Raw genomic sequence first — 13,562 nt, forward strand, 5'->3', positions numbered from 1 at the left:
GGCTGCTTAATATTTTTGTCTATGAGAGGTCACTATCCCCTGAAAAGGCTTTACTAGAAATGCAGGCAGAATAAAGGCAGGAACCTGGATAACCAGGCAGAATTAAGGACCTTGACTTTTGGGATTTGTCATTGTCTTCTTCTTCCTTCCTTCCTTCCTTCCTTCCTTCCTTCCTTCCTTCCTTCCTTCCTTCCTTCCTTCCTTCCTTCCTTCCTTCCTTCCTTCCTTCCTTCTTCTTCTTCTTCTTCTTCTTCTTCTTCTTCTTCTTCTTCTTCTTCTTCTTCTTCTTCTTCTTCCTCTTCTTCCTCTTCTTCCTCTTCTTCCTCTTCTTCTTCTTCTTCCTCTTCTTCTTCTTCTTCTTCTTCTTCTTCTTCTTCTTCTTCTTCTTCTTCTTCTTCTTCTTCTTCTTCCTCTTCTTCCTCTTCTTCCTCTTCTTCCTCTTCTTCTTCTTCTTCCTCTTCTTCTTCTTCTTCTTCTTCTTCTTCTTCTTCTTCTTCTTCTTCTTCTTCTTCTTCTTCTTCTTCTTCTTCTTCTTCTTCTTCTTCTTTCTTCCACACCATCCCCTTATCTGCATTGAAGAGTAGAAGACATTGGAATTGAGAAACTGGGAGACCCTGTTCTTGGTGGTTTGTTGGGAAGGCAATGCTGATTGGGTGTGAACTAGCTATCCAAGATATCCAAGGGTGCTATCCAGGCCTCATGCTAAAATGATGAACAAGTTGTGTTATTTTAAAGATATAAATACATCAAGCCTAAATGATAGAAGCATCTATGAATTTTAAAGAGTTTTGTTTCTGCGTACAGTAATCTTTTAAAGATGAAAATGCTTTTTCTAGCCTAGACTCTAGAAAAAGCTTACTCCTTGTAAAAAAAAAAAAAGACAGAAAGCTTTTTTTCCCCCCAATGAAAGACTTTTTATAGTTCCATTAATTGTTTTCCCAGGCTTTTTACCCAATATACTTATACATTCTACATTGTGGCCAAACTTGCTGTTCCCCACATACAGCTTTATATCTCCCACCTCCACTCCTTTGCACATGCAGGGAAAGTTCTCCCTCCTTACCATTTTCTTGGAACCCTTAGTCCCCTTCAATGCGCAGTTTAAGTATCACTCCAAGGGAGGTGATGAGGATAAAGTACTTTGTGTAAGCATTAGAATGCTGTACAAATTCAAATTGTTATTAGAAGTTTTCTGTCATTATTGTTGATTGATAGACTTTAGCTCATGCTTTTGACCAGTTTGGCTATTCTTGACACAACAAAGTCATGCCTTGTAGGCATCTGGTCTTGGGTTCATTCCAGCAAGTCACCCAGAAGAGTGGGAGCAAAATCCCCACTGATGTGCTCTTATGATCTCATGCATTTCCACAGAAAAGGAAAACTCTGCCTCATCTCCAGAGGGCAGAACTTTCCCCCTCTTCTGGCAGTCACCGTGAGAGCACAGACTACTTCTGGCTGCTGTCGATTCTCCCCTCCATCCAGGCATTTTCCTGGCCAAAAGGAAGAATTCTTGGGGTGAGAAAGGAGGGGCAACAGTAGAGTGCAGTCCAACTCCCCTCTGACTTGGAAGGGCATTTCGATAGTGCCCTCCTTCCAGGGAAGGAAAGACTAGAGCCCATGGGGGACCCCCAACGGGGCAACATCGAAGGGAGAATTGGACACAGTCCCTGACCTCATGGCCTTTCAAAATGGATTGTGCACCCGAACTGCTTGCAAGCACAGCCAGGCCGACTGAATGGAGTCATTGCTGGGTTTCCTAGGTTTCTGGCAGACACTCTTAAAGAAGGTTACATGTGTTTTTTTGCTGAGACAGTAATAAATTAAATTCTACTTCTGGACTAGTTATCACTTCTACTTTATAATGGTAGATTGTTCCATCCTTTGAAAAAGTACAGAGTCAGTACTTTCCGGAATTCCTTTGGCTTTCCAGATATTTGCTCTACTTCATACAAAACATCTGCAGGGGCAGTGGTGTTGTTTTTTAATAGAAATATTGAATTTTCATCTGGAAATTTGGCTTTGTGTATCTATAGACTTTCCTAATCATATAAATAAGCTCTTCTCATTATCTTTCTTTGTTTCTATGTACTGATCACATTCTATCTTTCAAGAGGTGGGAAGAGGACATGTTAGCCTTGGAAACAACATCCCCCAAAAGCCTTTGCAGAGCACAGCAGGTGATGACACTGCCCCAGGGAAGCCTGTTTGGAGAGGAGCATTTCTAGTGTGCCTGGTAGGAGACTAACTCAGTGAGAGATCGGACCCAGGCAGATCCAAGCAAGGCACCAGAAGAGGAAAGAGGATGAAGATGGATGTGGGGCCAAAAGAAGCTGCCCCACAGCTGTGTGTAACTCCTGCTGGTCCTAACAGGAGGCTTTCCCTCCTCCATGCTCAGAAGACATGACTGCAAAACATCCGCCCAGCTGCAGGTCCCATCCGGAGAAGCCAAGGTTACAAGACTCCAGTGTTTCAGAGATCCGGAGCTGAGATCCAATGTCTTTCAAACCCTGAGGCTCCTGGGTTCAATCACTGGGCAAGTTGCTAACACCCCATTTCCCTTCCTCTAAGTAGTTGCATTGAGCTGATTTAGCAGCTCATCAACTTGGGGAGGAGGGGTGTAGGGGGACCAGTGTTGAAAGATTGGACTCTCAAACCTGTTTATCCTGTTCTCCTAGTTTATGGCTCCAGACTGAAAAAGCAGGCTGGGAAAGAGAGCTGAGCAAACCCACAAGCTGCAGCTCATAGGAAAGGATGACCTTTGAGAAACCAGTGTCTTCTCCCTGATCATCATCTCCTGTTACACATGCCTGAATCTCCTTTTAAGTCGATGTCCTTCTGCATTGCAATTAGTCACATGCTTCATTCTGGCCAATGGAAAGAAAGGTTCAGAAAAAGAAATGAGTTCTTGGGTAGTGGTTGAATAGATGGCAAATCTAAATAAAGTTTAGAAACCTAAATGTGGCAGCAGGGGTATTTGTTGGCATGTCACTGTTTCGCTGCTAGTCTGTAAACTGGATGAAAGTTTATCTTTTTATCTCCCTGAAATTTTTGGCTATTTTAAGTACTTAACTGATTGTTTTTCTGGACCACTGGTCAATCAACAAGCATTTAAGTGCCTACCGTGTGCCATATGCTATGCTAAATCCTGAGCACACAAAGAAAAGCAATAGACAGTCCCTGTTCTCAAGGAGCTCACAGTTTTATGGGGGAGACAATGTGCAAAGGATGATCTGCAGAAAAGATCTAGACAGGATTAATTGGAGATAATGGATAGAATGGCAACACTAAAGGCTTATTGTAGGCTTTGTTACAGAATATTCCAGGCGTGGGGAGCAGCCAATGGAAATGCAACCAGGGTAGCTTGTTGAAGGAACAAGATGGAGGCCAGTTTCTCTGGACCACAGAGTAAGTGGAGGTTAATAAAGGTATAAAAAGGGGCAGCTAGGTGGCACAGTGGATAAAGCACCAGACCTGGATTCAGGAGGACCTGAGTTCAAATCCGGCCTTGGACACTTTACACTTACTAGCTGTGTGACCCTGGGCAAGTCATTTAACCCTCATTGCCCTACAAAAATAAATAAATAAATAAATAAATAAATAAATAAAGGTATAAAAAGACTGGAAAGATGGGAGGGTGTCTCGTTATGAAGGACTTTGCATCTCAGAGTACCTTATATTTGCTTCTAGAGGTGATATGGAGCCAATGGAGTTTACTGAATGGAGGGTGACACGGTCAGACCTGCGCTCTATGAAGATCAGATTGACAGGAGAGTAAATATAGGATGAATTGCAGAAGAAAGAGACTTTAGGCAAGAAAACCATAGTCTAGGTCTGAGGTACTGATAACGTGGATCAGGGTTCTGGCAATATCAGAGGAAAGAAAGGATTATATACTACAGGTATTGTGCTAAATATAGCCTGAGATATATCTAATATATGTTTATATCTATGGGGCAGCTGGATGGCACAATGGATACAGTGCTGAGCCTAGAGTCATGAAGACCTGAATTTAAATCCAGCCTCAGACACTTAGTATCAGTGTGACCCCAGGCAAGTCACTTAACCCTGTTTGCCTCATTTTCCTCATCTGTAAAATGAGTTGAAGAAGGAAATGGCAAATCACTCCTGTATGTTTGCCAAGAAAACCCCAAATGGGGTCATGAAGAGTTGGATATGGCTGAAACCACTCAACAACAACATTTAAATGTGATTATATGTGTGTATGTGTGTGTAACATTTAAGCCTTTGAATATATTCCTTTCTCTCTAGTCTTACTTAGCAAAGGTTGTCACTATTTTACGCCTAGATTACTACAACAGCTTCCTACATAGTCTCTCTAATTTCCTTCAGTTTCTTCTCCCTTTGATGCCGCCTGTTTGAGACCCTGAGACTTCCTTAAATTTCATTTTCATGATGTCACTCCAGTGGCTCTGGCTTCAATTTAGTTGAACAACTCAACTATATATTAAGCATCTACTATGTGCAAATGATCATGCTAACATGTTGGGTTGGGTTACAAAGACACAATCAAACTAGTTCTTGCCCTAACAGGGCTCATATAGCTACAATTATCTGTATGAACTTCTCAACTCACTTGCCATCCTTGAGCCTCAGTTTACTCATCATTACATCATAAAATGAGAAGTTGTACTAGTTAGCCTTTAAGGTATCCCTTCTGGGTTTAATTATATGATCCCATGATAATGTGAACTTTTATTCACAGTTCAACTCTTTGCTTTCTTCTTGAGGACAGATGGGTAGCTGGGAGTAATTTCTCCTCTTCCCTTTGTGTCTCCTCTTTTATAGCTACCCTGTTAGAGGAGATAGCTCTCATCCTTTCCTGTGGTCAGAGGAAAATCAGGTGCACATCTCATCCTCACTCTTTCTCTTTATTTTCTTTTCTTTGTCAGCTTTAAAGTTGTAAAGCCTTCAGGGCTATCTGCAAAGGTCCTCCCTCCCAGTTAGATCTTGGGGAAGTTGACTAATTCCATCCTGTTTGCAGAAATGTGTGTTTATGTATCTTTAGAGTTATTGTCAAGAATCACAGCATCTCTGAGTTGGAAGGGACCTCATCAGCCCTCTAGTCCATGTTTACCTGACTAGGAATCCTCTCCACAACATACTTAAGCACTTTCCCAGTCAACACCTGATGATCTTTGATGAAGTAGGACGGGGGGGGGGGGGGGGGGCTTTATCCCCAGTGGATAAAGCACTGGCCCTGGCTTCAGGAGAACTTGAGTTCAAATCCGGCCTCAGACACTTGACACTTACTAGCTTTGTGACCCTAGGCAAGTCACTTAACCCCCATTGTCCCACAAAAAAAAAAAAAGATGAAGCAGGAAACACCAAGATATCCTCCCAAGAATGCCAACTTTGGGAAACTCCTCATTGTTAAGAAGCTCTTCCTTTCATCAAGCTGAGATCTGCCTCGATGTATAGAAGTCATTTTTGACAGTTTTGCAAGTTTTACAGAGCTAGAAATTTCCCCAGAGTTTCATATGCTTGCAAGTCTCATTAAATATCTCTCTCCCTTGGACAAAATAGTCTCTCTTTTTTCCAGGGAGTTCCAGAAGCCTTCTGTTGGCCACAACTTAAAGATTCCTAGGGTTTCTAGCTGGAAAGAGGGGGCATTTATTCTTTTAAAAAATTTTGTTGAGCAATATTTTTATCAATTCCAGAGGAAAAAAAGTAAAAATAGACTTTAAAAAATTGATTGATTTATGCTGTTTTGACATCACCTACATTTCTCATTATAACCCATCTCCTCTTCCTTATTCTACACTTCCCAGGCAGCCATTCCCTATATGAAAAAAAAAGAAAGAAAATAAAAAAGAAAATGCAAACTAAAAATTCATCGAAAATGATCAACACTTCAAATCTATTTCACATCATATACTGTTCCATATCCATGTTCCCCTACCTCTGTAAAGAAGGGAAAAGGTAACAAGTGTTTCTTAAACACCTACTGGATGCCAGGTACTTCGTTAGGTGATTGACAAATATTCCCCCTTACATATGAAAAAGGGAGGAGACATTGAGTGTTATCATTGGTGTCGCTAACATCAACCCCTCCCACATCTCTAGTCTTCCCTGAAAGACTAACTCAAAGAATGCTAGTTTTCGCTTAACCACTTTACATTGTAGACAGCATTTTGAAGGGGAAGTTAAAGCTGACTGAAACAAAGACTAAATAGAAGGAGTATATTCCATATACTGACCATAAGACAGACATAAACCTCTCACCAGTGCCTATGGTGGCATCTGTAGGTAAGTCAAGTCCATGTGGTACTGTTTGCCAAGTTGTGTATTGCTATTGTTTAAATGACCATTTCCATAATAGCATTTGGTGCTGGTGGACCTTCTTAGCAGTCAGCACACTCCAAAGATAAGCTTCACCTACATGCCCAGAGGCACCGTGGGATACTGCATTTGTAGTCTGAGGATTCCATTTAAATCTTGACTTTGTCCCTTACCAGCCCAGTGAGCTTGGATAAGTCTCTTTCCCTCTCATACTTTCAATTTCCTCATCACATAAAATAATATTTGCACTCCCTGCCTTCTAGGATTGTTGTGAGACTCAAATGAAATAATGTCTATAAAGTGCTTTGTAAACTATAAAGTGCTCAATAAATGTCAGATATAATTCTTATTGTTATTCTCAGTGTAACCACCCTCTAACTCCCACTTTCCTGGGTGTGTAGCCCAAGAAGACTGGCTGTAGCTAAGCAAATGATTCTGGTTTAATTTGGGGGCAACTAATAAATTTCCACATAAGTCATACATACTACCGTCCTTCTTAAAAGGTTAAAATTCAATGAGCACAAAGCTTGGTATGTAACTGAATTCAGAGCTTTCATTCCAAGATTTAACCTCTTGAGTCATGATAATTATTTAACTAACTCTCCTAGCTAAAAACAGGGTACCGACAGTCTTGCTTTATTCTTCCTTGGATTACATCAGGGATACTGAGTTAATTTGTGGCCCCATAAATTAGGAAAGACTTTGCTAAACTGAAAATTGTGCTGATGGGGGGGGGGGCCGGAACTGTAATGGTGAAGACACCTGAATATATTTGCCAAGTAAGGATGGCTTGGAGAAATTAAGGACTTTTAGCCTGAAAAGAAAAGACTCGGAGGTATAGAAAGCAGGCAATAATGGTTGTCCTCAAATATTTGAAGAGTTATCATATGGAAAAGGGATTTGATTTGTTTCTGCTTGGACTTATGACACAGAGCTTGGAATTATTGGAGCATGCGGAGGGAAATTTAGATTTGATAAAAGGGAAATTTCCTAGTTATTAGAGGTCTCCAAAACTGAAAAGGCATTCTTTGGGAGACGGTGTGTTCCGCCCCCTTTGAAGGTACTCAGGCAAAAGATTAATGGCCATTTGTTGGATATGATATAGAAGAAATTATTTTTCAGGTACAGATAAGAATATAGACTATGGTGTCTGAGGTCCCTTCCAATTCTGAATTATATGATCTGTGAATAAAACCCCTCTCTCCTCTCTCTCCTTTCTCTCTCTCTCTCTCTCTCTCTCTCTCTCTCTCTCTCTCTCTCTCTCTCATTTCTTTGTTCTCTCTCTGCCTTTCCCACTGACTCTCCATCTTCTCACTTTTCCTCTTTCATTCTCTCCCTTTGTCTTTCTCCTCTTCTCTCTCTGTCCCTCTCCCTTTTCTCTCTCTTCTTTCTCACCTCTCTTTCTGTCTCTATCTCTCTTTCCCTTTTCTCTCGTTCTCCCTCTCTCTTCCTCTCTCCTTCCTCTGTCTCTGTCTCTCTCTATGTCTGTTTCTCCCCTACCTCTTCTCTCTCCTCTCTCATTGTCTCTCTCTCTCTCTCCTTGCTTCCCTCCCTTTTACATTTACAACATACACACATATTCTGTTTCTCTTTTTCCCTTTCCCCAACCTCTGTTGTTCTGTTTTTCTCTCTCTGCCTCTGTCTCCACTTGGCTTTGATTGATTCAACAAATATTAACAATGACCTCACAAGTCACAAAAATTCAAAAAGGACAAAATAGTTCAAAAAAGAAGTGAGCTTATAAAACCTTTGATCAAGCAATGATGTCCTCAATCACCTGTTCTGTAGCACCCGATTCTTCCAGGTAGACTAAGGAGAGCAAGGTGGAGTCAGTCTCTGAGGAAATAGAGCTCTAGGCAACAGTGCATCAAGGCAGTGAATCAGGCTCAATTGACTAGCACCACCAGTGAAAAAGATAGAAGCTTGGACAAGATCCCACTTAGAAGAACAGGGCAAGTCCAATTATTATTATATAGGCGGGGCATTGCATCATCTTTGACTTTTTCATCACCCTCATTTATAATATCTGATAAGTCACCAAGTTCTTCCTTTGAAATATCCCTGGAATCTGTCCTCTTCTTTTCCATTCCCAGGACCATCATTTAGACCCTTATTGCCTTACCTCTAGGCTACTGCAATAGGCTCCTCTCCTGTCTAACTCCAATTTCTCCTCCTTATCTACCCTACTCAAACCAGTCAACCTAATATTCTGAAAACACCACATTCATTTGTCTCACACACACACACACCACCCTCTTTTTGAGAACCTTAATTACTCTTCATGCTTACTTGTTGAAGTTTAACCTCCTTATCTGGCATATGGATTCCTTCACAATCTCACCCCACCCTTCCTTTCCAGCCATATCTCTTGACTACCCACCTTTACTCTGTTCCAGCCAAATACTTCTATCCAACATCCTCTGAATAGATCTTGGTTTTTTTCCTTCTCTAATTTTTAAATCCATATCCTTCTTTCACATAAAAATAATATACAGACTCATCAAAATATGGAATTAGAAGTGACCTTATCTATTGTCCAATTCAATCATTTCATTTTGCAAATCAGAAAACTGAGACCAGCAAGCACTTCCGAGGTATTTGTGAAGTGAGATATGTAACTTCCATTTATAGGAAGCACGCAGGTGTAGTAGCCTAAACTACTTCAGAGGCTCCTTAATGATATAGTGGATAAAGCTTTGGGCCTGGAGGCAAGAAGACCCAAGTTCAAATCTCAACCTCAAATACTTACTACCAGTGCAACCCTGGGCAAGTTGCTTAGCCTCCTCGGTTTGGCTCAGTTCTTCATCTGTAAAATGGGAGTGATAACAGCACCAACCTTACGAGGCTATTGTAAGGATAAAATGAGATAATATTTGTGAAGTGCTTAGTGTAATGCCTGGCATATAGTAGACACTATATAAGTTTCTATCTTCTTCTGTCCCCCTTTCTACCATATGAGGCTTTTTTCCTATGTAACCTAATCTTATTCACATCTTTCAAGTTCAATCTAAACCAATTCAACAAGTATTTATCAAGTGTCTATTCTATAGAAACATTGGGCAAAGTTCTGAGCATACAAAGTCCCAGTAGGAAATTCTTCCTTTTGCATGAAACTTTCCTATGTAGAATCACCTCTTGTTCATGCCACCCAGGCCCACAGGTGGTTTTTGTCCCTGTTATTCTTTTTTAATCATTAATCATAGGCTATTTTGTAGTATTAATACTGAACTGTTAAGTATCTTGTAGGTCATTACAATCCTAACTCAGCTAGATTGTTAGCTCCTTGAGGTCCAGGTCCCTGTCATATACTACTTTGTATCACCCCAACACCTTGCACAATACTATTGGCTAGAACTAATTACTTGCACAGGAAATCAGTAACTATTTGTTGATGGCTAATTGATTATGACTGCTAACTAGCAATAAGATACATTGTCATATCTTTCTTAAAGACCTAGAGACTTGAATCTAGTTCCCCACCCCAAAACCTATGGGTAAGAGTTCAGATTGTAGGTATATTCATCCCTAAATAGCCCTGGAAAAAGGCATAGGACTGTGGCTTCTCCAATCTAAAGTAGACCTGGGAAGAACATATTCAACTCAAACATTAGACATAAGCTTTTAAATTATTCTTAACATATTGACTGAGAATGACTCAGACAACACAGTTGTCTCAGGGTACCTCTTGACTTACCTTACTAAGAAAGTGAAGAGTAGAACTGACCACTAAGGATTCAAGGAAGAGGAGAAAATGAAGCAACATCTAGTTGGCCATTTGAACTAATGCTGTGTTGAGGTTCTAATCAATTGGAAGAGGTAATAGGAAGGAGAAAGAGGGAATTTAGTAAGAAATGATGAGCAGGAGGAATTCAGAGAAACCTGGAAGGACTTACATGAACTGATGATGAGTGAGATGAGCAGAACCAGAAGAACATTGTACGCAGTATCATCAATATTATGTGTTGATCAACTGCAATAGACTATATTCTTCTCACCAATACAACGGTACAAGAAAGTTCCAAAGGACACATGATGGAAAAGGTTCTCCAAATCCAGAAAAAAAAGGAACTATGGAATAAGGATGCCGATTGGATCATACTATTTCTTTTGTTTTTGGTGCTGTTGTTTTTCTTTTTTGAGGTTTTTTTTTTTTCCTTTTTGCTCTGATTCTTCTCGTATAACATGACTAATGCAGAAATGTGTTTGATGTTATTATATATGTGTGTGTGTGTGTATATATACATATATATATATACACACATATATATGTGTATATATACATATATATATGTGTGTGTATATATATGTGTGTGTATATACATATATATGTGTGTGTATATACATATATATACACATATATATGTATATATACACATATATATGTGTGTGTGTGTATATACATATATATACACACACACACACACACACACACACATATATATATATATATATATATATATATATATATATATATATATAACCTATATCAGATTACCTGCTGTCTAGGGGAGGTGGGGAGAAAAATTGGAAATTTGAAATCTTATATAAACAAATGTTGAAAACTATTTCTACCTGTAACTGGAAAATAATAAAATATTTTTGTTTAAAAAAAGAGGGAATTTAGTGAGAAGTTAATTGGCACTATTATAAGAGGCTGAGTAACCTTAAAGAAGAGTGTGAGACTTCACTAGGGACAGATAACTCATTAAATAGACGAAATAAGAGTCATCAAGAAGAAAAGAAGGTCTTTAATCATGGGTACAAAGACTATTTGTCAAAGATACTACAGAAGATCTATATTTTGCATGGGGGCTGGACATTTAGTTAAAGATGACTGAGGTCTCTTCCAATTCTAGCTTTATTATATTATCTCAAAGTAGAATGTACCATAACTCCTTTAACTGGCTTTCAAGGTCTTTTCCTGACTGATACCAGCCTGCATTACTAGTATTTTTTTTCATCTTAATGCCCTAAAAACTCTCTATAATCTTCAGGCAAATTTATCTACTCTCTGACCTACAAAGATATGGTATGCCTATCCACCACTACACCTTTGGTCATGCAATTCCTTGGGCCTGCAATGCCTCTTTCTACTTTTCACTTACTGAATACTCACCCATTCTTTAAGACCCAACTCAAATGTCATCTGTTCCATGAATCTAGTAGGTAAAAACCCTTCCTTTCAGACCTCACAGAGGACATTGTTTTTCATCTCTCTAACACAAACATTAAATAAATTTGTGTATCATATTTATCTACATTTCGTATCATCCCCTTCAGGACTATAAGCTCCATTAAGTTAAGGATCATATCATATCAATTTTTCATGTTCCCTGTTAGAAATGCAGCTAACAATTCATAGTGTTGCACATCTCTAGTGTTAGCAGCTCTATTGTTGGCAGCTTGAGTGTCAGCCACTCAAGTGTTGGCAGCCCTAGTGTTGCTAGCAGCTCACTGTTCAAAAATCCCAAGCAGGCAGCAGTTGGTGAGTGAAGGCTTTGTTCATCTTCGTGAAGATGGGCACTCTTCTGAATGTGTTGGAGAGTGCACTGAAGTGAGTTCCCTCACCTCTATTTATACCCCCAAAGAGGTCCCCTCCGACCAATCACATTAAGGCCTTTTGATACCCCTCATTTACATTTCAGTTATTATAGTTATTACAGTTGCTATTTATACAGAATAACAGTAACAGCCTAAGAATCCATCAGGTGATACCAGTTAACCAATCAAATTTTACAAACTACTATGTCAGGCCTTAACCTATTCTGGGCAAGAGTGTCAGCTCCCCCTCAGAACAATACTGTGTTAACATACATAACTCCTCAAGAAAGAAAACCTGTCTTGGGGTTTGACCAATCAGATTGCTCCGTTTACCAACCAATCAGATTGTGGCCTTAGGCCCCAGTCCTATGCTGGAGTAAAAATGTCCCCATTCCCCACTAAACAATGCTTGTGTAAACATAACTGTTCAAAACAAAACTCAAGTCAGGGCTTGAGCTCCGAGTCATGTTGGGATCACCTCGGGCACCTCAAGGTTAACTCCCACCCCAGCCTGACTCCCATAAAACCCAGGCCCTTCTTCAGGTCGTTATCGGGCCTAAGGCTCAGGAGCCTTGGCTTGAAGCCTCATGTGCCAAGCCACCCCCTGCTGGGAGGTTGGGGGGGGGGGCACAAAGCTATTGGGCCTGAAACCAGACTCACTCTCTGCATTTAGGGCTCTGAGAAGAGTCCAAATATTGTCTTTTCTCTCATTTCCCTAGTCCCAAACACAGTATTCTGCATGGAGATAATAATTTAGAATGAATGAATGGTAATAGTTATATAGTTATATATAGTTATATAAATATACACACATAATATACATATATACATGCATTGTACATGTCAGTAATATGCACATACATATGTATAATTATATATAGTATTAAAAATATATGTTTATATAATGGGGGTTGGGGCACCCATGTGGTAGGCCAATGCAGATTGTCCACACCTATACCAGTTTTCTCCCAGAAGTGGGTCGCTGGAATCTCCTACATGGGTGCTTCTACCTTAGATGAGCAAGCCTCAACTATCCTTTATATATAAATAAATGACACTGTAATCAACATTTCAAACTTCCATGAAGATAAGAATCTAAGTTTTTATGTCAGAAGGAGGATCAAATACAAAATCCCCTGTTTGACATTTAGAGAACTTTTTAATGTGGGTTTTCCCTATTTTTGCCATCTTCTTACATTGTTCCATACCCTCTACAATCAATCTACACTGCCCTCTTCCCTATTGCTTGTGTCATGACTCTCCATTTCCCATCTCTTCTACTGTATCTGCCCATTCCTGGAATACTTTCCCCCATGACCTCTACTTTTTGGTTTCTCTGGTTTCTTTCAAGACTTAGCTCATATCCTACCTTCTACAGAAGTCCTTTCCTGGTCTCTTTATTTGCTAGTACTTTTCCCTCAGAGATGACTCTCCATCTATCTATAGATAGATAGATAGATAGATAGATAGATAGATAGATAGATAGATAGATAGATAGTTAGATAGATAGGTAGATAACATGTGGATGTAGTATGTACCTAGTTGGGTTTTTCTCCCATGTTTTCTGCTCCCATTGGAATATATGCTTCTTGAAGGCAGGGATTCTTTTTTGTATGTGGTTTTGCCCTTCTTTGTATCTCAAGAGCTTACTATAGTGACCGTCACATAGTAAGCATTTAATCAAGGCTTGTTGACTTGACTTGACTTTACCTAACATGGCT

The sequence above is a fragment of the Dromiciops gliroides genome, chromosome 4 (assembly GCF_019393635.1).
Source record: "Dromiciops gliroides isolate mDroGli1 chromosome 4, mDroGli1.pri, whole genome shotgun sequence".
NCBI lineage: Eukaryota > Metazoa > Chordata > Mammalia > Microbiotheria > Microbiotheriidae > Dromiciops > Dromiciops gliroides.